Here is a 24,670-nt window from a genome sequence, read left to right as displayed (position 1 = left end):
TGGGAAAAGAAATTTTCAAGCTGTAGAGGAAAAAACCCACCTAAAATACCCTACAAAAGAGAGCCAGTTTATTTATTAAAACAAAAAAAAATCAAGCAAACATTTCTGCTGGAATCATATAATAAACATCCACAAATCTTAAGGTTCTTGTTTGTTTCTTCTACATGGGTATGACAATATTAAACTGACCACCACGTATGTTTACACATTCAGCAGTACTGGAGAAGACTCATTGATGATACCTATTTCTTATATAGCAATAGTTACTTTAACCTATTAGGAGTGATGTAAATTATTGTTGGTTATCTACTAGTTAAATATAAATATATCAAAAGATATCCGTGGTAACTGTCAGTAACTATAACTCTGTTATCTGTATTTGATTTAGCATCCTGGTACTTTTACTTACATCGTTTCAAAAATGCAAGCATGTATTTTCAATGGTTCCATCATTTTCTTTTCGTTACTTTGCCTACAAACTCATGTTTAACATGAATAAATGGCTGCTTTGAAAAAGGAAGAAAAGGAATAAGGTGCGCATTTCTTGTTCGGGATAACTGCTTTCATTTCAGCATGTATTCAGTTATTATTTAGTATTTATTTAGTCATGCAAAAAATCTGGCTTCACCTCTCAGATTTTCTCCATTAGTTTTTCTGTTTCACTGTCCTGGTCTCAGATTTGTACGTAGAAAGGACGTGGAGGAGGGAAGTTTTTTATGGCTAATGAAGCGATTGCTGGTGTTTTGATGACCTGTAAGGCCTCATTTGGTAAAAATACTAAAAATCTGGTATAATGCCCTTGTGACTTTGCCAATTTCTGCAGTAAAGGAGGCTGGTCATTCACAACAACTTTGCCATGAAAAAGGACTATTAAAACTTGTCCATATACATGTTTCAGGCTAAAACTTACACAGGTATTTCCAGTTACTCCCCGTGCAACAGGAATTAAGGAAATTCCAAATCATTTTTAGGTGAGGAAGAACAGTGCACTATCTGGAAAGTCGTCTTGTTAATTAATAATTGCATAGGTGGCTATGTGCACAAAAGACTAAGAGGCAGAGGAGACAGTTCTATTATTTCAAATTTTGGCATTGGAAGAAAAGTACTGTATTTGAAAGACTGGATGAACAGATTGCTCATAAATTGAAAGCATGCTTCCAGGGACTAGAATCATACATGTGCCTAAAACAACAGGGAGTAAGCATATTATCTCTACATATAGCTTTTTTTCCTTTGTGTAGGGCAGAGCAGTGAAGACTTGGGCCAAGTGCATGTAACTTATTACTAATTCCCAAAGAAAAAATCTGATGTTCAGGCAATCACAAGCAGAGGGAATAGCCTGAGCTACTTAATAATAGCAGTTGTAGAAAACATGTATTTTTTCTACATTTAGCAAGGGGAGGAATAAATTAAATCAATTCAAAAAGGAATTAGACAGTATTTTGTATGAATAATTCAAGCAAATTGCCTAAGCCTTGTTATGTGTTAATGGAGCTTTAAGTTTATGGACATCTAAAACTAGTCAGACAATGCAGGAAAGCTAGCCAGAGAGATAAAACCTTGTTTGAGCTGTATGCTCCCATAGGTGACACACAGCACTCCTAGAAACAAGGGAGGATGATGCAGTCCGAGTGTGCTGGTGCAGCCGAAAACAAAATAATAAATGTGCCTGATCCCCTAGAGAGCCATGATAGGATAATGGGACTATTGTTGTGTGTCCTTGATGCTGCTGTCGTTCCTTTTAAAGCAAGGGGAAATCTATGAAACGACTCTGTTCATTTCACTAGAAGGATAGGTCTAATTCTGAACCTCTGGCAGCTGTCTCAGAAGACCCTTTGAATTATTCTGGGGCAAACTAAGGAACTTCACTTGGCATCTATCCAGCTTCACTTCTGCTTATCCTTGAATATTTGTTACTAGTAAGTGTCAAATAAGAAACTTCAGCTACCTACTACCAGAACAGTTATATCTCTTTGTGCTGTGGTACAGACAAGAGTGGGGACAGAGCAATTTCTGCTGAAGGCTTTGGTTATTTAGCAACCTCCCAGAACAGGCAAATTAGAGAAATGTTGTAACAGCTTGCCCTTTCAGGGAGCCTTTCTGCCATAGGCACCCCTCACAACTGCACATTTCTTTCAATTCCACATGATCTCACTAACCTTTGGTTCCTTTTCTTCTCTTCCCTCTCTCCAAAAACAAAGCAAAATAAACTAGAAAAAAGCCTTTAAGCCTTAAAAAGGACACTAAACTAAGGTTGCTTGAAGGTTGCTATGTATATAGCTGCTGATGGCATATGGAAGGTTCAAAGATACTACAGAGAGAACTGCTGGCACTAAAACTGACTTCTTTAAAATATATCATACCATGATCATTACCTGTTGTAATTGCAGCAAAAAGCTGCAATCAGTCTAACTCAGCTAGGGCTCTTCATTTTCCTGTGTATCAGTCCAGCAAATTAAGCACCTGCTCTCTCACTTCCTAGTCTAGCAGTCTAAGCTCAGTACTCCGAGCTGGCACCCTGGTGCTACTAAAGGTAAAGCATGGCTAAAACATGTAGTGAGGTGTTTATATTGAATGATATGGACTGATCTTATTGGGCTCCAAATGCTCCCTCTGGGGCTTCCCTCCAACCACAGCCTTCTGTACACTATCACCATAGAGAGTTCATATTTATTTTTTATTTTTAGAAAAAAATCAAAGTCCAGTTGGCCAGGGTTTCCTTCCCAGCCCCTCTCCGTCTCTTACACCATCCCAGGTGACCCTCACATGGCAAAATTGGGAAGCTTAAGGACTGAGTGGTGCTTGATGTACAGAGAAGGACTTCTTGTGAAGAAAGGCGGTTTGACACCTGTAAGAGGCAACTGAACAAGCTAGAATGGGGAAGGGGAAAGCTGTGCTAGGGAGGGTTATTTGAAAGGGAAAAAAATAAAAGTGACCTGTGTATCTCCCTGTATTCTCCCAACTGTCCTCCCCCAGCTCTGACCAGTGATTCCTCAATGCAGAGCTAAGCACAGCCTCCTCGTCAAGTCTCTCCTCTCTCCCCTTCCAATCCCAGTACAAATGTCTCTGACATTGGGCAAACCTGCCTCCCCACACCATGGACAAGGACAGGAAAGGGATTTTACTTCTCTTCTTTAAGCACTGAGATTTATTTTGGCTCTTTTGTGGCTGTGCTTTGAGTTGGCTCAGAGTTAAGTCATGGCTTGATAGCATGCACTGCCATCTATCCTGGGGTTGGAGGAGTGACCAGCAAAGGGAGAAAGGGGTCACCACGCAATTCTATTTTACACAATCAGTTGACATTATGTCATCTTAGTGATCAGAGCAAAGAAAATTAGATCTGGAGCTCCTTAATACTTTGCCTGTTTTGTTTTTGTTTGTTTTTTTTCTAGTTTGTTGCTTGTGTTTCCTTGTTATAGACAGGACAGATAATCTCCAAATAAGCAGCCTTACATCATCCTTTACAAAAATGTGCTTTCTCATGTTGGATCTGGATTTCCATTTGCATTGGCTCACTGCTGTCTTTCTCGGCAGCTGAACCCCAGTATATGTGAGAAGGACACCTTCAAGGGGCTCTGTGGTGCAGGGTTGCCCAGTGTCATGGATACAGGCACTAGGATGGGAAGCAGGGGACTTTGCCTATATTTGCTGTATTTTGGCAACTATCATCTTGTCTCTGGGCACCATGTGCAAAGAAAGCAAGAGACATTTGAGCCTGGAGCCCAGGAATAGGTGTGATTAGAATTAATAGTGAAAAGTGTGAAGACCCTGAGAGAAAGAGGGGTAGAGGTACCAAGAGGAGTGGCTGATACCAGGTCAGAAACTGGGGCAGCAGAATGGGAGAAGGCAAGGCACAAGATTGAAAGGGGAACAACAGGGAGACAACTGGGAGCAAAGGTATGAGTGAACTGGGACGGGGGCACTGGGGATGGGAAGGGATGCATCCCAGCTGGGTGCAGAGACTACAACCAGACCACAGAGCTGGGAGCTAGTGGAGATGGTTGGGAAAAAGGAAAAGGATATAGGAGGGACACAAAAGCAGAAGGGAGAATTTTCTCTGCACTGAAAATATTTTCAAACTATATAATTAAAAAAAAATAAATCAGTGTCCCATTAAGTTTTCTATGTTTTGACCGGATTTTTAGATTCTACTTAGCTGAAAGTCAAGGCCTGAGCATTCAATTTCCATTGTGTGTTGCTGTTTTCCACTGCTCCAGACATAGCACGGGTGTGACACCTCTGTCTGCAGGGGAAGGTGACGGCTCACAAAATCCTGCCTGTGGCTGTCTGCCTGACACACATCTGTGCTGGAAGGAGCACCTCCTTTGCTTTGCCCTCAGACTGACTGAGTACTTATCCTGGGTTGTATGAAGAAGATGCCACAACAGATAACAGTCACTAATCTTTGAGATTCATGGATAGACAGTGCTCAAAATATCTGCTATTAAGGTGTGTGCAAGTGCTCTTTTATTCAAGGAGAGAATGCCTTCTGAATGCAGGATAAATACTGATAAAAATCAAATAAAACAGGATGTTTAATCTGTAATAGGCAGGAGACGGAACAGTACAAAGACACATAGAGTTTCTTTACCAGTGCTCTTTTAAGTGATAGGAGTCCAAGCCAGATTCCCTTTCAATGCCACACATATCTATTGAAGTCCAAGCAACAGACTTAATTGCAGCAGGAAGTTGCTGTTTTAAAAAGCATGTCTGTAAAGAATGGGGGGATGCATATGGCACATATGTGCCTCGACAGTTTTGCTAAATAAACCATGAATTTTGACAAGTGTGTATCTGTAAGTTTGCCATGGAAATAGGATTGTATAACATCACAGCTGAAATAAAAGTTCAGCCTCTGAAAACTGTGGGGGCGTGCTGCTAAAATGTTTGTTCGAATGTTAGCTGACTAGTTTCATAACTCCAGTGCATGTGGTTAATGCTCTTTTAGACAAATACCTGGAATGGATGGATGTCAGAGCTGCTTAATAAAATCATTAAAATTGTTATAGCTAATGGCCATATCTGAATTTCAGTGTTTTATAAAATGATAAAGGTTTCTTGTATTAAAAAGATTTAAGATATGAGGCTTCTCAGCTTGTTTATACAGGATTCTTTAAAGTGGAGGTCTGGAAAAATATTTGGTTCTATGTTTAATGAGGAAATTACACTTATGGGGATATTAATTTCATTCATAGAATCTGTTTAGTTTGACAAAACAGTAAGGAATGGGCTGTAAAAGCTTTCTCTTTCAGGTTGTCGATATAGAGCCATTGCCCTGATGCCAAAAACAGGAATTACAGTGAAGAGGAGTTGTTACTATTAGTGAACCCATGATTCAGCTCAGGAATCTCATCCAGAACCCAGTGAATATGCTGTCACTCCGTAAACCACTGGCATGTTGGCAATGCATCAGCTGTCCCTTCAACCAATACCAAGAATTAAGTAGGTGTAGAAGCACATCTCCAAGAGGCTCCTAAAATGGTAGTTCTGGCACAGGTTTGATATGCTACTTGCTTCACAAACTGCCATCAGCCAAAAGATAAAGAGCAGAGTGAGGGTTCAGGGCAGCTTTTGTTGCACTGAGCACTGTAAGCCACCTGCACTGACTTTGCAAATCAGTCATTCCCACTCAACTGATCTTGACCCGCATTCAGGAGATGCAAAACCTAAATTAACAAAACAAACTTTTCCGAATTTGACCTAAATTTAAAAATCATTGGGATCATCCTCAGTCTTCGCTGAAGGTCTGTTTTGTAATTCACACCAATTGGCTCATCCCAGTTGCTGATGGTATTGATGCTCTTGGTTCTGATGCATGACCACAGCGCCTTTTCCAGGTGGGTTTGGCTGCCCCTGGCTGTAGAGGGCTTTTGTACACTGTTCGACTTCAGCACATGGCAAAAGCAAAGTGAGCCCGCCCCTGGGATGTACACCAGGAATGAGCACTCGACCATGCTGCAGTTTTGCTCTGTTCCAAAAGGAGAACTGGCTGGGGCAGGGGGAATTGTCATGAGTGTGTATGCACACACCTGTGCATGCAGGCATGTGCCTGCACACAGGTGTTTGCATATATGTGCATATATGCTGAAAGGCAGGCTCTTTAAGCTGCAGCCCTGGAGAAAGGCTATTGCTCAAGGAGTCAAAGTGTCTATTGGTCTGATTCACTAGCCACAAAATGTCCCAGGAACTGTATAAGGCCTGCCTTGCCAAGTGTTTTCAGGCTAGCAGGATTACTCCAGGGAAGACGATCTAGCAATTGCTGTGGCATCTTTAATTGTTTATAAGAAAATTGCTTATTAAGACTCTATTAATGATAGTGCTCCTTATAATAAGAGGCAAGAAATATGTAAGACACAGTCTACATCTCAGTCCCTCTAGACTGTTCCAAAATGCTGTGTTGGAATTGCTAGGTTTATACTGAACTGGTGACCTGATTGTGCTTTTATTTTGTGCCTGACAGATTTTGTCTGGCATACACACATGGCTTGTACACAACAAGCCCAAACTAACACACTACATGTGACAGAAGTCAGGCACACAAATGACCAAGGTGTGCACAAAAGCATTTTTGCACAGAGACACAGATCATTGTCCCTTGGCTTTTACAGGTGTCACATGAAACATCTGTTGGGCCACATGCAGTAAAGAGTTGCCAGAGATGGACATGCCATGGTGAGCTGAAGTATGGGTACCACCTTTTTGCTTTCTGCTCCTGTGGATTTGTTGAAGATAAAATTAAACAGGAGTCTCACTATCAAAAACTTTGACAAACCCCTGATGTTCGTCTCTGGCTACACTCCTCACACTGCTATACTCTACAGCAGGGTGATGTGGTTGGCAAGATTAGGGCAGCAGAGTCATACAGCAAATACACAGCCTCTTGGTAGGAAATCTGAAATCACCAAATGGAAGAGATCCTATTACAATAGATCGTCTCCCCCAAAGCCGTGACACTTGATCTATTAAATCATGGAAATCACAAACGCTGCAGTTTCAGTGCACTGGGAGGATTGTATTAAACTCAGTCAGCAATTATTGGTAATATGGGATAAAAATCTTTACTCCTAAAGTAAGCTTTAAAAGGTCATAATGTAATCGCTGCCACTGATGGTCTCTGCAGTGGCTGTTAGTCTGATTGCAAAGCAGCAGAGAAGAAATGGAGATGCATAAATTGAATGCAAACCCTAAATTGCTATTTCTGTCACAGTGTTACTGGCAAAATTATAGATGCAGCACACATCATCTTTCTCCCCATTTGCTAGATTTAATAAATTTACCTTTATTCTTCACCAAATTTCCTCTTTATTGTTGTTCTGTGAATGCTCATTATGAGAAAGCACAGAAATGCCAAATGAGGCAGGAGAAGTAGGAAATGTGTGAAAGAGACAGTGGGAAATTCGGACAAGTTTTCCAAGCCCTTTGTGTTGCTCACAGAAAATGTAATGCATGAGTTAAAGCTGCACTGCCAGATTAGATCTGGAGTTGGTCATAGTGGCACCTTCCACTGCAATGAGATACAGAATAGAGACATTTGGAGCCCGATTTGGGTGGTGTTGGGGTTTGCACCCTGACAGGTGTTACGAGCTGCCAGCTTGCACCAGTGCTGGCAGCCCCTGGCTCCCTCACATCAACAAGTTCAACACTAGAGGCATTTTTTGTACCATTTCTTCATGCCATTTCTTCATCCAGGGGACATACCCTGCTCTGTCACATCTGCAATTCCCTTCCCAAGGGAGACCTGATTCCTTGCACCTCATCACTTCCTAAGACAATTGGCAGAACAGATTTCAGCTTTCCTTGTCTGCTTTCAGAATCCCACTCCCATTCCATAGCCTGCTTATGCACAGTGGTCAGCAGAGTTAATCCTAGCCCATTTTTAAGGCAATGCAGGTAAACTTCATGGAAGTCTCCATCAGATGCCCTCATTTATACTTTAAAAAGTCTCAGAGTAATTTAGTGCTTAGACTAAAAGTTTTGAGGTAACAAGTTATTGCATGCCAGCTCCTATATATATAAACATCTGCATGTGCTCTCTGCCCTAGCACCACTCTGGTTTGAATGACTTCACTTTTGCTTTATATTAAGAACCATTAACAATAACTGCAGATCCCTCATACATAATAATTTGCAACCTAATAGGTTCTACTGCACCACTTAGTTTCTATCACTTTGAAAATAATTTCTCCTTAATTGAGCTAAGGTCAACTCTTATTGAGTGCGCTGGTGCAGTGACTAAATGCAGTTCAGTTTATTTACTCTCAATCCATATTTTAACATTTCTGAGTGTAAACATACAAGAAGCAGATTTTTCATACAGGAAACAAACAATTAGGAACAACCTGAGCAGTACAGCTGCTTATCTTCACTGTTGTGATGTGATGCTATACCTCTGAGTATACCCAGTCCCACTGAAACATAAGTGGTCTCCTCTACCTGGCAAACTGACTTCTTATTGTAAAATCATCAGCAAGTTACTTCAAATTGTGGATTTACAAATTTCTCATGTGCTTCTTGAATGGCTATAATTAGTTTAATAAAAAGGACAAATTTTAGTTAATCAAAACCTTCTCAGTGGATTCTGAATTAACTGACTGAGAGGTAAAATTAATTAGAATTTTTCTCCAGCTGAAGGAGTAAAATAATCTCTTGCTCATACACATTTGGTATAGAGGCTACCAGGAACACCTCAGGCCTTTATTTTCTGAAAAGCTAATAATATCAAACCGAGTGAAAATTAATAAGTCATGAGTACCTTGTGTAGAGCTGTCTATCCTATTTAAGTGATTTTAAACAATAAAAGCTTGCAGCCTTAGAGCTACTCCTCCTTCTCTGCTTCATTTTAGTCCTAAACACCATAGCAACCTACCTGACCATAGGAAAGGATGTCAGGTCCTATTTCTACCATCTTGTCACTATGCCCTGCCTGCCTCAACAAACTCAGGAGCTGTCTCTTCTTTAAAAAGAAAATACTACTGCATGGGATTGAAGTGGCCATCAGCACACTAACCGTGGTAGCAGAACCCAAATGCCACAAGTTCTGAGTAACCCTCATTCCTGCAGCTTCCAAACCAGGCTCGATATCTCTGCGGCACAAGCTGGGCTTGCAGCAAAGCGCAGCCTCTCAGACAAAAGCCCAGCTGGTTAATGTAACCACCAGTGCTCTGCGGAAAGATGAGACAATTCCTGTATTGACCCAAATCCAAAGCACACTTGAATCTAAGGTCACCTTCAGCTTTAGATGAGCAGAAGTTGCAGAGCAACTATAAAGAGCAAAATATAAAGTGCTCCTTGCTGCCTCTCATCCGTCTTCCCTCCAGTCCCAGGCACAGCTGTGCCAAAATGTCTCTTTCCAAGAGCTGCTGCCTGAGCCCCAGGTACCCCTTCTGCCAGCACAGAAACAGCTCCACAGCCCCTTGGATGGGCACAGACCATCTCATCACAAGCCTCTCTCTCTCCCACCTTTTTTCCTGACATCCTGTTGCCCATCAGCCATGGCAAGGCACCTGACCCCAAACTCAAGGGCCTTACACAATTGCGCAAGAAACTCCACTTCAAACTAGCTGTGCAGTAGCTAATTACTGCTGATGGGTGAGAGACTATTACTGGAGGGATTCAGGAATGCACATTCTAGCTCCTCAAATAAAATGGTGCTCATCCTGCAGCTGTGATCACTAGTCTGTCTTACTTGTGACAGAATATTGCAAGGTGAAGCTCTTTTTGCTTTAGGCATTTTATAGCACCTGTCCCGAAGTGAGAAAGAAAATGGTTGAATAAGCTCCAGAAATTCTTATTACCAAATGCAAGTCTGCACAGCATGTAAAATACAGCTAGGGTCACTACATTTCTGAGGTGTTTAATCAAGTGGAGTTGCTGTTTTTTTCTCCCTCAGATTAAGTTATCATATTATAATATAAGCTACTAGAGTACTTCCCTCAATTCTGAAGGAAGTCATATTCAGATCCAAACCTCTGATCATAGCCTGAAAGTTTATGTGGAATTTAATAGGAATTGAAGGTACATAGCACTCCTTAGGGCTTGGCCAATGCAAAATGCTGAAACTGAATGTTATCTATTTTAGAGATATCTGTATATATAAAATATATACCAATATACTGTGTTCTACTATGTTTACCTGATGTTGCCATCTATATGTCTACCTGTCATACCTAATAGCTTGTGAATCTGCTGGCCAATTTCAAGGTTATTTGACAGAGTAGCAGGAGAATAAAGGGAGTTTAGTTTGAACCTGATTAATGGAAAGAGGAAGTGAGGTAGAGAAACAACAGCCACCCAAGCTGAACCAGTGTATGCATGGTGGCTCAATCTCCAGCCATAAATCTTGAGGGAATCAAAGCATAAGACTGGTTCCACTGCTCACCAAACTGCTTCTTCACCACCCTGAAATCCATCAAGAACATCTGCTGGAAGCTTTCACTGTAAGTGCAGGAAGAGTCTCAGTGAATCAAAGGCTTCACAGACAGCTAACAAATCATATACCTCCTAATGTGAAGGTCAGCCAGCTGCCGTGTTTCTATTCACATATTAAATGAATAATACTTATCCTAGAACTGACAGAATAAGCCATGTCACTGCCAAAGTTCATCCTACCAACAGTGACCTCAATGAGAGTTAGACTGATTAGTATAAAAGTACTTATCTCCAACTTTAAAAAAAAAAAAAAAAAAGAAACTGAATGAAGTGGAAGAATAAAGTCACTTCAGCATCTTAATATACTTTATCCTGAAAGGTGTAGGCACTGCAGAACAGAAGACAAAAGCAACTCTGAGATATTATTTCAGTATGTGATATAAGTGTTCATAAGAAAAGCTATGGAAAGAGTTTGCAAAGTTTACTGAATTCCCTATGCCTTCACTCCCTGTGCTTGTTTCACAAAGTGGAGCTGACCTGCTCAGGTAGGGTATCCACATGACTGTGGATAAAAGAAAATTACATTTGTACAATGGTTTATTATGTACCTCATTAAGGCCAACTATTTTCAACCATTAGTAGCCATTTGAATGGACACTGCGTGTTGTGTTTTGGAGGGAGGGTGGAAGTGTGCCACATGTAGAAGTACAAATAATACTTCAAGGTATATTTTAGCTGAGACTAAACTGATAACAATAATAAAGAGACACTATTATGGTAAGAAATGGACACTGTTCACTGTCATAAAGATTTGTATCCACACTCCCCTAATTTGTTGTCTTCCTTTATATAGCGCCCTTTACAAGTTTTTATTTTGCTCTTTATAACAGCAAGAGAAGTGTAATTACTCTTGCTAGAAGCTGATGTGGTTTGTGCTATCTCATTCCTTTTCCCATTGATTCCTAAGGTAAATGAAAGAACAGGCTGTATAGTAGCAGTTTTTTTCTCAAAAATGCAGCTTTTTCTTTGTGTGCACCAGCAAAGCACTAAGCTCAGACTAGGGGGTTGGCAGGAACCACAGGAGCTCTCACCTGTGCCCATGGGAAAGCCCAAGCCCTGTCACCAGTGGGAGTGTGGGACAGCTCCCAAGCCTCCTATTCCCACAAGCCTTGACAGAGGGGCTGATTAATGGGGTGATTTATCCCAGATCTAAGTTGGCATACATTCTCGTGTGTATGCATGTATATATACATATATTATATATATATATATATATATATATATATATATACATCTGCCCTGCAGTACTGTGTGATAGGAAAAGAAGTTGTGACCAGTGCCCTTGGAATGTCTGGGCTACCCGACTTTAATAAGCCCCTAAGAACATGCTGGTATAGTTTGCAGCTCTTTACTTACTCCTGGGGGACAAAGATACACTCCACGTTCCTCAAACCAGGAAGACACTGAATGTCTTACAAGCAAACAGGCAGGAGCACATGCCCAAGTGCATCTGCCAAACCTGAGTACATGATCTTGGCTCAGAGGAATAACTTGGATGAGAAAAAAGGATTTAATTCTCCCCATTCCCTTGGAAGAAAGAAAGAATCAGAAACATTGCGGTGCAGTTAATACAGCCATGGCTCAAAGACCAAGACTGGCTGATCGTACAGCAGTGCATCAGCCAACATACAGCCTTCCAAAAGAAGTCCTTCCCCCTCCCTCTTCCCTTCCCAAACTCAGAACTCCCCATTAAATCCTTTTTAATCTACAAAGATCAAGGGATCAAGGAGCAGGTGGATTCAACGCAGCTTTGTAATGTTCCCCAGCTCCCATTAGGAATGAGGGAAGCCATGTCAGGCAGAAGGGAATTGGAGGTCTGTAAGTGATGTGAGATTCAGGTTTTCACCTGACAGCTTTTCTATCAGAAAAACAACCTTTCCAATTAAAAAATCTGATTGTTTATATGTCCATATTATTGAATGTGAAGGACATCTGAATATCTTTGTACATTGTTAAGCAGTTCTAAAGATTATGCTGAAGTCTGGTGTATGTATGATGATCAAAAGAGACACCCTCAATTAGTATTGAAATTCAGCCAGGATTGTTCATCTTATCAAAGATTAAAATTGAGGCAAATTTTGGCACTGTCACTATGCTAGCCTAAAATCCTGTCAACATGTATTTTTTTATGCCAATCCTTCTCTCACCTCTCCAAACCCATCCTCTTTGTTGCAGTTTTTGCAGCTGCATATCCAGGTCTTCAACAGCAAAAGACACAATATCTAGGTAGAAACAAGTACTGTCTTGCTCTCTTATTCTGGGGAGGACTTTTAACCTCTTAAGGGAAGAAAGAAACAGACTTTCCTACCACCATTTAAAAAATTACATGCATTAGCATATGAACTAGCCTGGAGTTGTCTTTTCTTTCAGAAATGCATCTAGGTTGATTTTTTTCTTCTTTCAGTTGCTCCCAAAAACTTCACAGCCCGCTGTGACACCGCACATGCACAAGGGGTGCCCAGGCTGGAGCTGTCCTCTGCCCAGGTCACCCTGTCAGGGGCTGGAGGGCAGCTGCTGCAGGGACCCCTGCCATGCTGAGGGACACACAGACCTCGGTCTGCCCCACATAACACAGCGGCAGCTCTCAGCACCATGGATCAACCCTCTGCCAGCACGGAAAGCGGATACCAAATTAAGTGTTCTTACTCACGGGCAAAACTGCTCCTCTTCCACTTCATCCATGACTTCACTGATGTCCCAGGGAATGCAAAGGGTTTGCTTTTTCCCACTGCCAAAGTCCCTCTCCATGATGGAGGCAGGAATATATAACCGACCCTGCTCTTGGCGGGAGCAAGGAGCACATGAAGCCACTCTGCACCTGCTGTCCCTCAGCTGGAAAAGGCTGGTGCAGGCTGGGCTTACTCTGTCAGAGCAACCGTGAGGAAGGAAAATCACACAGAGAGAAGGGGGGAGAGTGGTGGTGAGTGCATGGAGTCCAATCACTTTGCATCATTTTGCAAGTTGGAAACAAGATACGGTTAAGAGGTCATGTGCCCTGAGTGATTTACAAATACAATGTCTGCACAAGAAGCCACATGAGTTTTTCTTTTCAACAGAAGCAGCGGCTTTTATTGGTAATTTGTCCAACATCCAAGCTTAGAGATTGCCCATCACATATAAGGGAAAGTGTTAAAGCACTTAAAAATATATTAAATCACTTTTGAAACCCACACGGTTGGGGGATGGTGCTTCCTCCAACCAGTTAGCAGAAGTGTAGGATTTAGCACTTTCAGTAGCAGACTGAAAGCCTCTCCAAGGCAGCAAGCAGAGCCTTGGATACTAACACTCACATTCGATAAGGAAAAATAGCCTCTTTTTCTGAGCCAGCCCAATTTACTACAGGGATAAGGAAGATGACACTGTGAACATGGCCCTCTGTGTATCCACATTCCCCTTTCAAGTGAAAAATGAGAAGCACAGCAGCAGTCCTCCACTCGGTATTGAATCAAACCAGGATGCTGGCAGGAGAGTCTTACACAACACAGTGAATAAAGCACATACCTTTCCTTGTGTACCTTTGTCTGGATGGGGCTAACAATCTAATGCTTGTAAAAACCAGAAGAGGGTCTTTCCTTACAGAAGAATATTGTGAACTCACATTTCAAGTGTTTAAAGTCCACCTAAAGGGAACTTAAAATGCAGCATGATCAGAGAGGAAGAGAAAGCTGTCAGGTACTTAGCCAGTAAAAAAAGGAAAGAAAGAAAGAGGCTGAGCACAGGGCAGCAGGCTGAATATCTCTGGAAGTCTTACCTCCAATTATGGAATATAGAGGATAATTTAAAGGGATATTGTAAATTCAAATTCAGTGTTTCAAATAATTTATAGTTAGAACTTTAGTCCCTTGAACAGTCTATCCCTACACTGGTTTAGCTTCTCTCATCTGCCTAATGTTTCACACCTCTCTTGTAAGCAAAAACTGAATTTAAAAAGACTAGAGATTTTCTTTAAGACAGCAAGTTCAGATTTGGTTAAAAATGCAGGAAATATTTGGCACCAAAAAAAGGACTTTTTGTCACAGGAAGTCCTTTAAAAATCTGCAGTGGCCTCAGTACCTCCTGGGGCTGAAGATCACTCCATGGCTCTTAGTTGTGCTCTGGTCCTAACAAGGAAAATGTGCGGAATCCTTCTGCACCAGCCACACCACACAGGCCAAAAAAAGGGCTAGACAAATCCTTGATGCTGCAACAAGATTTGTGCTTGGGCCACCACAAGCCATTCATGTACACTGTGCTTAATGAGGGAGGGCTGCATTTGCACACTCAATAGAAAATGCAGAGCAAGGGGGCAATGGGAGCAATGTGGATAGGAAGGAGACAGAGATGCCAGGAGAGGAAGAGCATCCACCTCTTGGCCACAGCCTTGGGAGAACCAAAGTCTGAGAAAAGGGATTCATCCATGCCCTGCTTGCTGCTTCTGCAAGGCAACCATATCTTTCACATCTATTGTAAGCAAGCTGAGCTGGAAATCACTGTCAGCCTTCTCAGGGTAAACTAGCTCACTGAGTCTTCACACAATCTTCTTCTCACAGCCTTCACAAGTAGATGCCCAGGAGCAAGAGCTTCCCACTGCACTCAAACTGTGGCAGAAATTATGGTGCTAGTCCAGCTGGGCATTGCCCACTTCTGCCTCTCCACCTCCTCCTGACTGTCTCTTGGTGTATATAAAAACTGCAAGCCTGGAAATAGAACTGTCTATTTTAGGTTTACCACCATTTGGTACAGTGAGTCTGTGACACACAGCCAAGGCTCCTAGGTAAAACCACAGTGCAAACAGCAATTAGAAGGATGAGAAGAGTTTGGACTGGGATACTGCTGCCCTGCACCAGAGGTGTTGCAGAGGCTCAAGGAGGATGGGAGTGCTGTGTGACACAGCAGCCCCAGGACTGCTACCAGGTATACCTTGGAAGTTGTTCTTATTCTGAGCCACAAAAAATAGGTATGAATTAATGATATAGTTACTTATTCCCTCTGTCTAGGCCTCCTTTCCTAAGTTACCTTAGGGAGGTGCCTAAGGTGTTTCTGACAATGCAGATCTCAGACAGCATCATTTTAATCTGACAGCATATCTATTTCCCTCTGTAACTGGACTGTGCTTGGTGTTCTCCCTTCCTACCACATCTAAAATAAGGACACTGCAGCCATTTTGACAATTCTCATATTGAAATTCCAAATGGCTGTGAGTGCAATGCAAAAAACACTTTAAGGGACTGTGGCTCTTCAATTATTTACGACAATATTATACATCCAGATTTTTCTTAACATAAATAGCATCAAATGGGAGCAGAAAGAGAATAGAACATTTGAGCCTATTTTTGAGACACCTAACATGCCATGGAGCTCCACACCCGCCCTCTGAGATCTGTTTGCTCCACTCACTGCTGCAGCAGTGGGTGCATTGGTAATCCTGCCAGGGAGGAGAGAAAACCTTCCCTGGAGCAGATAGTACAGACTGCAAGGTACTTTGCAATTATTACTGAAAATATCCAACTCCTCTGTTTCTCTTAATGATGGCTCTAGAAGCATTTTGCTTCATGTTTAATTTTAGTCTGAAAACCCTGGCATGGCTGGCACCGATACAAATGTCTTGTGCCCCACTAGGGCACAGATGAATTTTTAGGTGATCAGTGGGAGACTAGATGGCTTCTCCGAGCCCTGAGTGTGCAGGACCCCCACTCCCAGTTAAGATACTCGACGAGACTTGTTACTGCTGTTTCACTCTTCGTGTATCCAAATCAGCAGTCCGTGGAGATTTAGGGGCACTTCATCACATAAAATACTCACTGCAGGAGTATCTGGAGTCTCTATCAGATGACTGGTGAATCTCAGGGTCAAGACAATGTATCTGCTCTTGCCTGCATGTATTACAAAGTTAGGAAATGCAAGACACTCCTATCTCTCTGAGAATTGCTAGGACAGTCACCACTCACTCCCAGGGGCTCTGTGGCTTTAAGCACCTTACTGCAAGTAAGACTGAAGCAGTGGGGAAGAAGACAATACAATGGTTTCTCTCCTTTAAAACCTATTTTCTAAAAGCAAATATCAGTCCAGAAGTATGATGCCTTTATTCCAGAAAGCCAGTTCACATTGACATTTAGAGGCAATATCTTACCTGTACAGGCCCCCTTCTGGGATGCTTTGGCCCACTTCAGGGACAGCCACAGTCCCCCACTCACTCCAACAACACCAGAGCTGGCTGTTCCCCTCACTAGCACTGCCCAGAAAAGCAAGTGATCTCTTTCAGACAGTTTAGGAGAAGATATTTAGAAGGGAAAGGAAGAAAATTGACCTTATTTTACCTTAGACATAAGAAAATATTCCCTTGCTTAGGTATATGACTGTGTTGGAGTAATTTTCATAACTTGGTCCTAACCATTAAGGAAAGTTAAACACAGCTCAGGGAGATGCCTTCATATACTTAATTTGACTTCCAAGAGTGATTCCATGGAAACATATGGAACTGCTCATATAAACAGAGTTACAGGATATGCAAGCTTTCATGGCAATGGCTTGTTCTACATCCCAGTGACTTTTACAGATCCGAATCTTTGCTGATCAGTGCTCTTTCTTTGGAAATCTCTTCTGCAGCTGGATTTGCAAGCAGGAGTGTAGAGTACAGTGTAGTCACACAGGCAGGCTCTGTGTGTTAATGATTCCCATGCTGCACAGCCATTCACCAGACATTTTGTACACAACCTCATTATCTCAAACTCAATTGATAGTTAAAAAAAGAAAGAATGGATAAACAAAGGAAGGAAAAGGGAAAATATAAATAAGCCAGATTGGCTGTTGAAAGCCTTTACAAAAATACATCAGAAAATTCAAATTATTTTTTCTTTTCCCTTTTAAAAAGAAAAGCAACCAGTGCAAAGGCACTTTAAATAGCTTCACCAGCCCTAAGCATTCTCTGATACATTCTCCCCCTTCCTAGAAGCCGGGAAAATAAAATGCCCTGGAGAATACCTAATAACAGAGTCTCTGTTGCTCAACTACACTCCTAGCAGAGATTATCTCTGATTGCAAACCCACCTATGCAGTCCAGGTAGGAGAATTACTGAAGAAAATTATTTTCCCATCCTTCAGGTAGCCCAGTCCTACCTTCCTAAACCGCATCAGGTAGCTGATAGGGTTTAGCACTGCTTGGAGTCACCTGGCATGGGCTCTGCCATACGTGGAGGAAACTTCTGGCAGCTTCTCACCAAAGCCACTCCTGTAGCCTCCCTGTTATCTTTTGGGGAGTACGTGAATGAAAAAAGAAAACAAAAGTTGTTGTGTATCAGGTATATCAGAATAACTTGGTTAATTTTCACTGTGTGATAAGGTAGATAAAAACAAAGGAGTTTTCTCTCTTGAAACCTTCTCTCTCCTCAAAGATAAAGAAGAAAAGGAAATCTCTTTGTAATTAGTCGAATTGGTTTTGCACTTTTCCTTTCTAGAGCATAAATCAAATAAGGAATATTTCTAAAGAAATTACCTTCATCTACTGCAAGACTTTTCAGAGGCTGTTCAGTATCTAGAAGGTCACAGCAAACTTAACGATCTTTTCATTCACACATACCCTTCAAAAATACATTTTAATTGACATTAGGAACTTTAAGAACTTGTATTGTGTCTGACTTTTTGAGGAAGGCAAGACACAATAACTTCTTTGTTCTCATTACATTAAATGGAAAAGTATTTTGGAGATGGCACATCCTAGTGCTCAGCACCAGTCTCTGGTGTTCACTCAGGCACCAGCGAAGGTGCAGCCTGTCATTTGAAAGATGAATGCAGACCCTGTCAGGAGATGAAAGGGCCTGGGTGCTGTGTCTGCAGGGATTCATGGACACACAGTGCCTCCTGAAGGTACTGACAGGCTCCACTGGATGTCACCTTTAGATGAGGACCCTATGACTATGGGCAAGTGTTTTTAACCCGGAGTGTCACCAGTGCAAAAGCAAATACTAATGTTGATTCAGAGGACTCCCTTGGAGCTCCAGAACTTTACAGTTCTAACCATTTTAACCCAGTCGTGTCAGAGAGCAGAAAATTGGTCACTGCTAACTCAATTTTCTTTCATTTAGAGTTTGAAGAACAATGCTGGAATTGAGACTGCCCTATGCTGGGCACTATACAACAGTATGAGTTAGTCAATAACCACAAAAGACTGCAATCTAGATAGATGGCAGGTGGAAACAGAAACAAGACTGAAAGAGACACAAATTGCCTGAAGCCACATAATAGCAAAGAGCAAGTCAATATCCTATAGACAGAATTGGATTTTACCTTTTAATCAGAAACATACTTCAATTTTTTATCATTTATAGCATTTTAGTTCCAACATCAAACAATAGCTCCATAAAAGAAAAGCAGTTCTCTCACTTGAAACACTTTTTGGGTTCCTCATTATCTCTAGTAAAAGAAACCTAATGGACAAAAGCCAGGAATCAAAGAGTAAATCATTGGTATTGTTGCTTTTATTATTATCATAGTTGCGCTTCAGCTTCCCACAAATTTTACATACAGAAGTGAAGCTGAGCTTTTATTTCTTTCATTGAACTATATGGGCAAAATTATATCAAGTCTCATTACTGCTTTTTAATCCTTCTTCTATTTTGAGTCTTGTTAGCTGGGGAGGAAAAAAGAGAAAATGCAGCTGACTTTTATCATTAGAACTCAACAACTGTCATTAAAATAACAACAGCACATCAGGCACAGCTTCTCTGTGAGCTCAGCCTCGGTGCTGCCAGCTTGTGTGTGTCAGTGCACCACAGCTGGCAGTGAGGTGGTGGCCTGTGGGCATTGGCAACTCTGGGGACAGCCAGCACCATCCTGTGCTTCTGTCTCTCACAGGTCCAGGCTGGGGGAAAAAGCAGCACCAAAAATGTGGCTTTGCCCTTTCTTTCCAAGCAGATTTATCCTCCATGTGGTCACTGTCTGAACCCATAATGTGGCTGTGCTGGGATAGAGGAGGATCTGTTCAGAGAAATCCCATCTTTTTTCATGACCAAAACAGAGAAGAAACCACACAGACACTGTGGGTGACTCTGACTACCGTGTAAAGCTGATGGAAAGAGAATAGACAGAAATGCAGGCCCTGCAGCAAGACAGTGTGTGTGACCTCCCAGCAGCCCAGTGCCTGGTCTGGGAGAGCTCCACTCTGTCCGTGGGTTGTGGTGGGACTGGGGATGAGAGTGAGCTTCAACCAAGGCCTCTCAGAAGTGCTCAACTCATTCTAGCTCCAATGAATTGCTAGAAAACATGATTCTGCATATTTTGTAAACCCATGGTCTCCTGCAACGTCATTGTCTCATTAGATTGGCTTCTTGTATACCTCTGAAAGATAGAGAGAGCCCCTTGAACTTCCTCGATGGTGATGAGACAGCAACTGGTGACACCCTTCAATACACTGATTTTCATCTCGTGCCTGATAGATGTGGCACTTTCCTTGTGACTAGGAGGTTGTTTCAGTGGTTACCAGGTACCTATCTCTGTCACAATACTCTCTTTTGTTCCTGAGACTATAATACTGTCACATATACAAAGCTGACTTAAAGTGAGATAACAGGAGATGAATTCCTAACTAATTAGCATTATTGTTTTCATAAAATTGTCCAGAAGAAGGACACATTTGGCTACTTTTGTTGATTTAATCTTTTGCTCTTTTCACTGGATGGGTGAGTCAAGCTGCAGGAATTGGGGCAAAATTTGGTATGTGGAAAACAGTTCTCTTATCTAAGCCTTCCCCTCTTCCAAGTCAAAAAGAAGTATCTGGAGTTGGAGTTCTAAACAAAGTTTTAGAAAAATGGTTTTATCAGGTATCACAGGTTCTTCCAAGTGTTTCATCAGTTCATGATGAAATGAGCTCAAAGATTAGATGAATGGATCAAGTCAGCCTGATCAACAGAAAATGAGGAGATATAAAAAAGAAGGTAATAAACACATTTCAGCTTCTAATTAGTCTATCAAAAGCTCTGCTTTCTCTATAGTCTAAAATAAGAGAAAGATTAATAAGATTTTTTCAAAGACTAGTTGTATGATCATTAGACTTTTCCTTTTATTCACATTGATTTTTAACCTCCTCTTATGAGAATTTTTTTAAAAAAAAAACCTTTACATAAGGAACATTATTAAGCATCTTTTCTCTTTTTGTAACATCTACATGTGTGAACGACAGACAAATTATTATTAAAGCTTTGAAAGAGCCTCAAAACACATTGCCTCTGATACTGCTAACAATCAACAGATGAAGGGTAAAATGTTTTAACCCACAGTTTCCCAAACTGTTTCTCTCATCCTCTATGCACCTGTCTTTCCTGGACTACATCAAAGAATATTAAAAGCATATAAAACATATTTTACTCTGAATAATTATACAAAGAATTTAATTTAGAAAGTAGCCTTGCCCAGAAATGGTAGTTCTTTCATCCCAGCACTCATCACCTCAGGGCAGAAGAAGGAGACCTCTGGTACAGACTGTTCACACTTCTGTTCCCTCTGCACATGTGATGTTTTGTTTCTGTGAGCAGGCAAGATTGCAGCTTCAGTCTGGATAGAATTGCTAAATGTTTTGACAGTTTGAGAAAAACCCAATAACGCAGCTTGTTCTCATATTGTAAGTGTAAAGTTTGCATAAAAATTCCCAGGGACACTGCTGGGAACAGTGTTTAATTGGACTGTAAGATCTCATTGCATCGTTGAAAGAGTACAATCAATAAGCCTTACCTACAGTTGCTTAAAAATGGAAGCCATTTAGAAACAATAACAGCTGACAAAACCAATCTAAACAGTGCTAAAGGCCTGGTTACTGCTTTACATCCTGCATCATAAACCTGCAGGCATTGGGAGGACTTGCTATTTTTTGGCTCAATTCTGTCAAAGCTGGTGAAAATGGGAACCACACATAATGCAGAGGGCTCAAAACCTGAGCATTAAATATGAAATATAAAGATTTAAAATCATGTAATTCTGTTTTCCAAACCTAACAACAGTTGCTGCCAGCTGCATGAAGAGTACAAATCTGAAATCTGCTGCCAAATCAAACTTGAGCCTTAATGTGAAAGCCCAGATTTTATAAAAAGGGTAGATATTATTAAGAAGAGAGCTAATCAATCAATTACTGACACTCAGCTTCTCACCAAAGCTGGTGCCATTTGTAACACGTATTGAGATCCTTGACTGGAATGAGATGCAGTAGAAAGGCAAAGAATGACTGTGGGCACTCACAGCCCGGTGATGAAGTGCCAAGGAAATGTCAATAGCAGTCAAACAGTAATTTTCCTGATTACAACATGTAATCTAGGCTCCCCTTTCCTTGGGGCTGACACAGAGTTTTAGACCAACAGTTTCAGACAATTGAATTCCAAGCTGTGGCTGGGTGAAAAAAACACGTATTGAATTCTAAATGTACACCTCAGTAACATTATCTTCAGTGGAACATAAGCACATCTTTAGTTTTATAAATGTGTTTAAGTGCCGTCCTGATGGGACTATGTTGTTAATGAGGTTTATTACAGTAATTTGCATTGGAGTCACTTACAGGCCTGAGTCCCAGTGTGTTTGGCATAACACAAGAATTGGAGTATCAGTTTCTCTGCTCCCTGAATCACACAAAGTATGGGAGAGAGAAACAAGTGATTGACATAGAGAGATGGGAAGTAGAGAACAAGCAGCAGATATGTACACAGCAATGGGGCACTGGAAAATAATGAGGTGAACAGGGATCACTGCACATGGAGAATTGTTTTCCTCCTTTACATCTAACTTCAGATTTTTAAAAATCTGTAAATTTATGAATCTGAGTTGATTGCCCAATACCATCTGCATCCTATACATTTATCTGGATCACCAATTTATGATAAAGATAAATCATACTTTAACACACATCTTCACCTCCTGGTGCTGCAATGGTGCCCTGAACGAGTAATTCAGATGCAGACATTGTACAGAGTTACTGCCCATAAAAAGTCATAAAAGAGAAAGGATTACTTTTAATAATAATAATGATGATGATACCACCCACAGTAGCTTTATCTAAAGGACGGATATTCACAGCGTGTGAAGCTTCTGTATTCAATTTCACTGCAAGTCCAGGCAGGAGCTCCTGGGGACCCCTGGAGCTTGGTCAGAGCAGGCTTGTCCCCACACAGCCCATGACACTGGGGCAGGCAGCCTGGTGCTTGGCGTTCAGAGAGAGTCCTGTGCCATCTGAAGAGCAGCCTGGCAGCACTAACACGTGGTGCAGCCTGGTCAGGCTGAAGGTCCCTGCACACAGATTTTTCCCGTTCCTGCAGAGGGTTGCTGTGCAGAACTGGTGGGGAGCTGCCATCCACACTGCCCTGTGTGAAAGCCTGCAGGCCCTGCAGCTGGACAGTGCTCCCTGCCTGGCTGGCACTCACCCCTGAGCTTATGTGACCTCACCACAGGCTAGGGCTGGCTTTACTGCAGTCGTCCTGTTATTCTAGTGACCAATGTGACCTGGAGAATGTGGCACTCCTGAACACGTGCTCACGACCTGACTCTTCACGGATGTAGTGCCACTGAAGGTAGTGCAAAGTGTGCCTCTGTCACAACCAAATGGGATATTTTATTTTATATTTAACCACTCACATGGCATACCTATCTCCTAAGGCTCTCTTCCCTCTCAAAAGGGTAAACGTTCTTACTTCCTGACACACTCTGGGCTGGATAAGGGTCTCAGTTTGATTACCAGTATCTTTTGAAAACACCCAATATTAAGATCTCCAGAAGCAGAAGAGATGTCTGAGGTTTAATTGATCTTAGAGCAAAGCCGCCAGGCATCAAGAGTCTTAGGGTGGATGCAAGAAATGGAGAGCCAGAAGCCCACATCCTTTTGCTTCTTCTCTGGGCTGTACTCTACCAAGCACGTGTTCTGAACCAGCCTGTTCTGCAAGGTACCGCAAAAAGGAAAATCATAAAGATGGACCTTAGATTTGAAAACTTCCATGATAAAACAAAGCAAATGGAAGACAAAATGCCACCACTGTGACAATCTCAGAGTGACATCATGCTTGTTTCATAATTTCCTTTGTACCCCTGTCTACCAATGTCTATAAAGGCATTAGCTTTGCTGTAAATAATTCCTCCATAAGGCACACTGCAAATTATATCATGAACTTAAAAAAAAAATTACAATATTCAGTATACTATACCATAAATATTTCTAAAACTTCAATGATTTCTAAATAATTGCCAACTGCAACTGTGTAAATGAAATGCAACAATAAACAGCTATGTTCTGTTGTTCTCTAGATGCATTCACTGTTTTGGATAATTTTTATAGTGCTGCAGAAGAGGTTTTGCATTAATTAGCTGGCTCTTGTTCATTGAAAGCAGTTGATTTACTAAGTATCTTGCTTATTAGTGTGGAGGAATAGAACAGAAGGCAACACTTTGTAATTGCATTTTAATAAACAACCTTGAATACTTGATTTTTAATAAGTAGCTGACAGGAATTGGGGCACCAGTTTTTCTTTGTGAAAAGGTTTAACTGATGGAATCTGGTGTTTCCTTTAAGTTGATGGTATCCTTTCCTGCTATGTTCTGTCATGCAGTTCTGCCAACTATTCAGGCCAAGATTCATGACTGTGATTGCTCAGTAGATTAGCTGAGATCCCAATGGACAGCAGCACCCATTACTGACTCATTTTGCAAGCTTGAGCTAATAACCTCATGTCATCTATTCTTGTAGAAAGTGTGTGAAATTGATTCTATGGTGGTTATAACCCCAGCAGACAGCTTAGACCCACACAGTCACTCACTGTCTCTCACCAACAGAATGGGGAGAAGAATCAAGAAGGGTAAATGCACAAAACCTCACAGGTTGAGATAAAGACAATTTAATAGATAAGGCAAAGAAAATAAGGAACTCTTTCACCACTTACCATGGGCAGACAGGTGCTCAGCCATTTCCAGGAAAGCCACGTTCCACCACATGTACCAGGGCCTTGGTGAGACAAACACCATCACTCCAAACATTGCCAACTTCCTTCTTCCCCCAGCCCTGTAGGCTGAGCATGACTCCATATGGTGTGGGATATCCCCTGGGTCAGCTGGGATCAGCTGTCCTGGCTGTGTCCCCTCCCAGCTCCTGCTGCACCCCAGACTCCTCACTGGGTGAGGTGAAGAGCAGAAGAGGCCTTGGCTCTGAGTTAAATGCTGTTCAGCAATAATTGAGATGCTGGTGTGTTACCAACACCTCTCTCACCTGCCCAAACTCAAAATGTAACCCATATCAGCTCATATG

The sequence above is a fragment of the Sturnus vulgaris genome, chromosome 2 (genome assembly GCF_052056855.1).
Source record: "Sturnus vulgaris isolate bStuVul1 chromosome 2, bStuVul1.hap1, whole genome shotgun sequence".
NCBI classification, from domain to species: Eukaryota; Metazoa; Chordata; class Aves; order Passeriformes; family Sturnidae; genus Sturnus; species Sturnus vulgaris.
The sequence above is the reverse complement of the archived record's forward strand: the minus strand, read 5'-3'. Positions refer to the sequence as shown.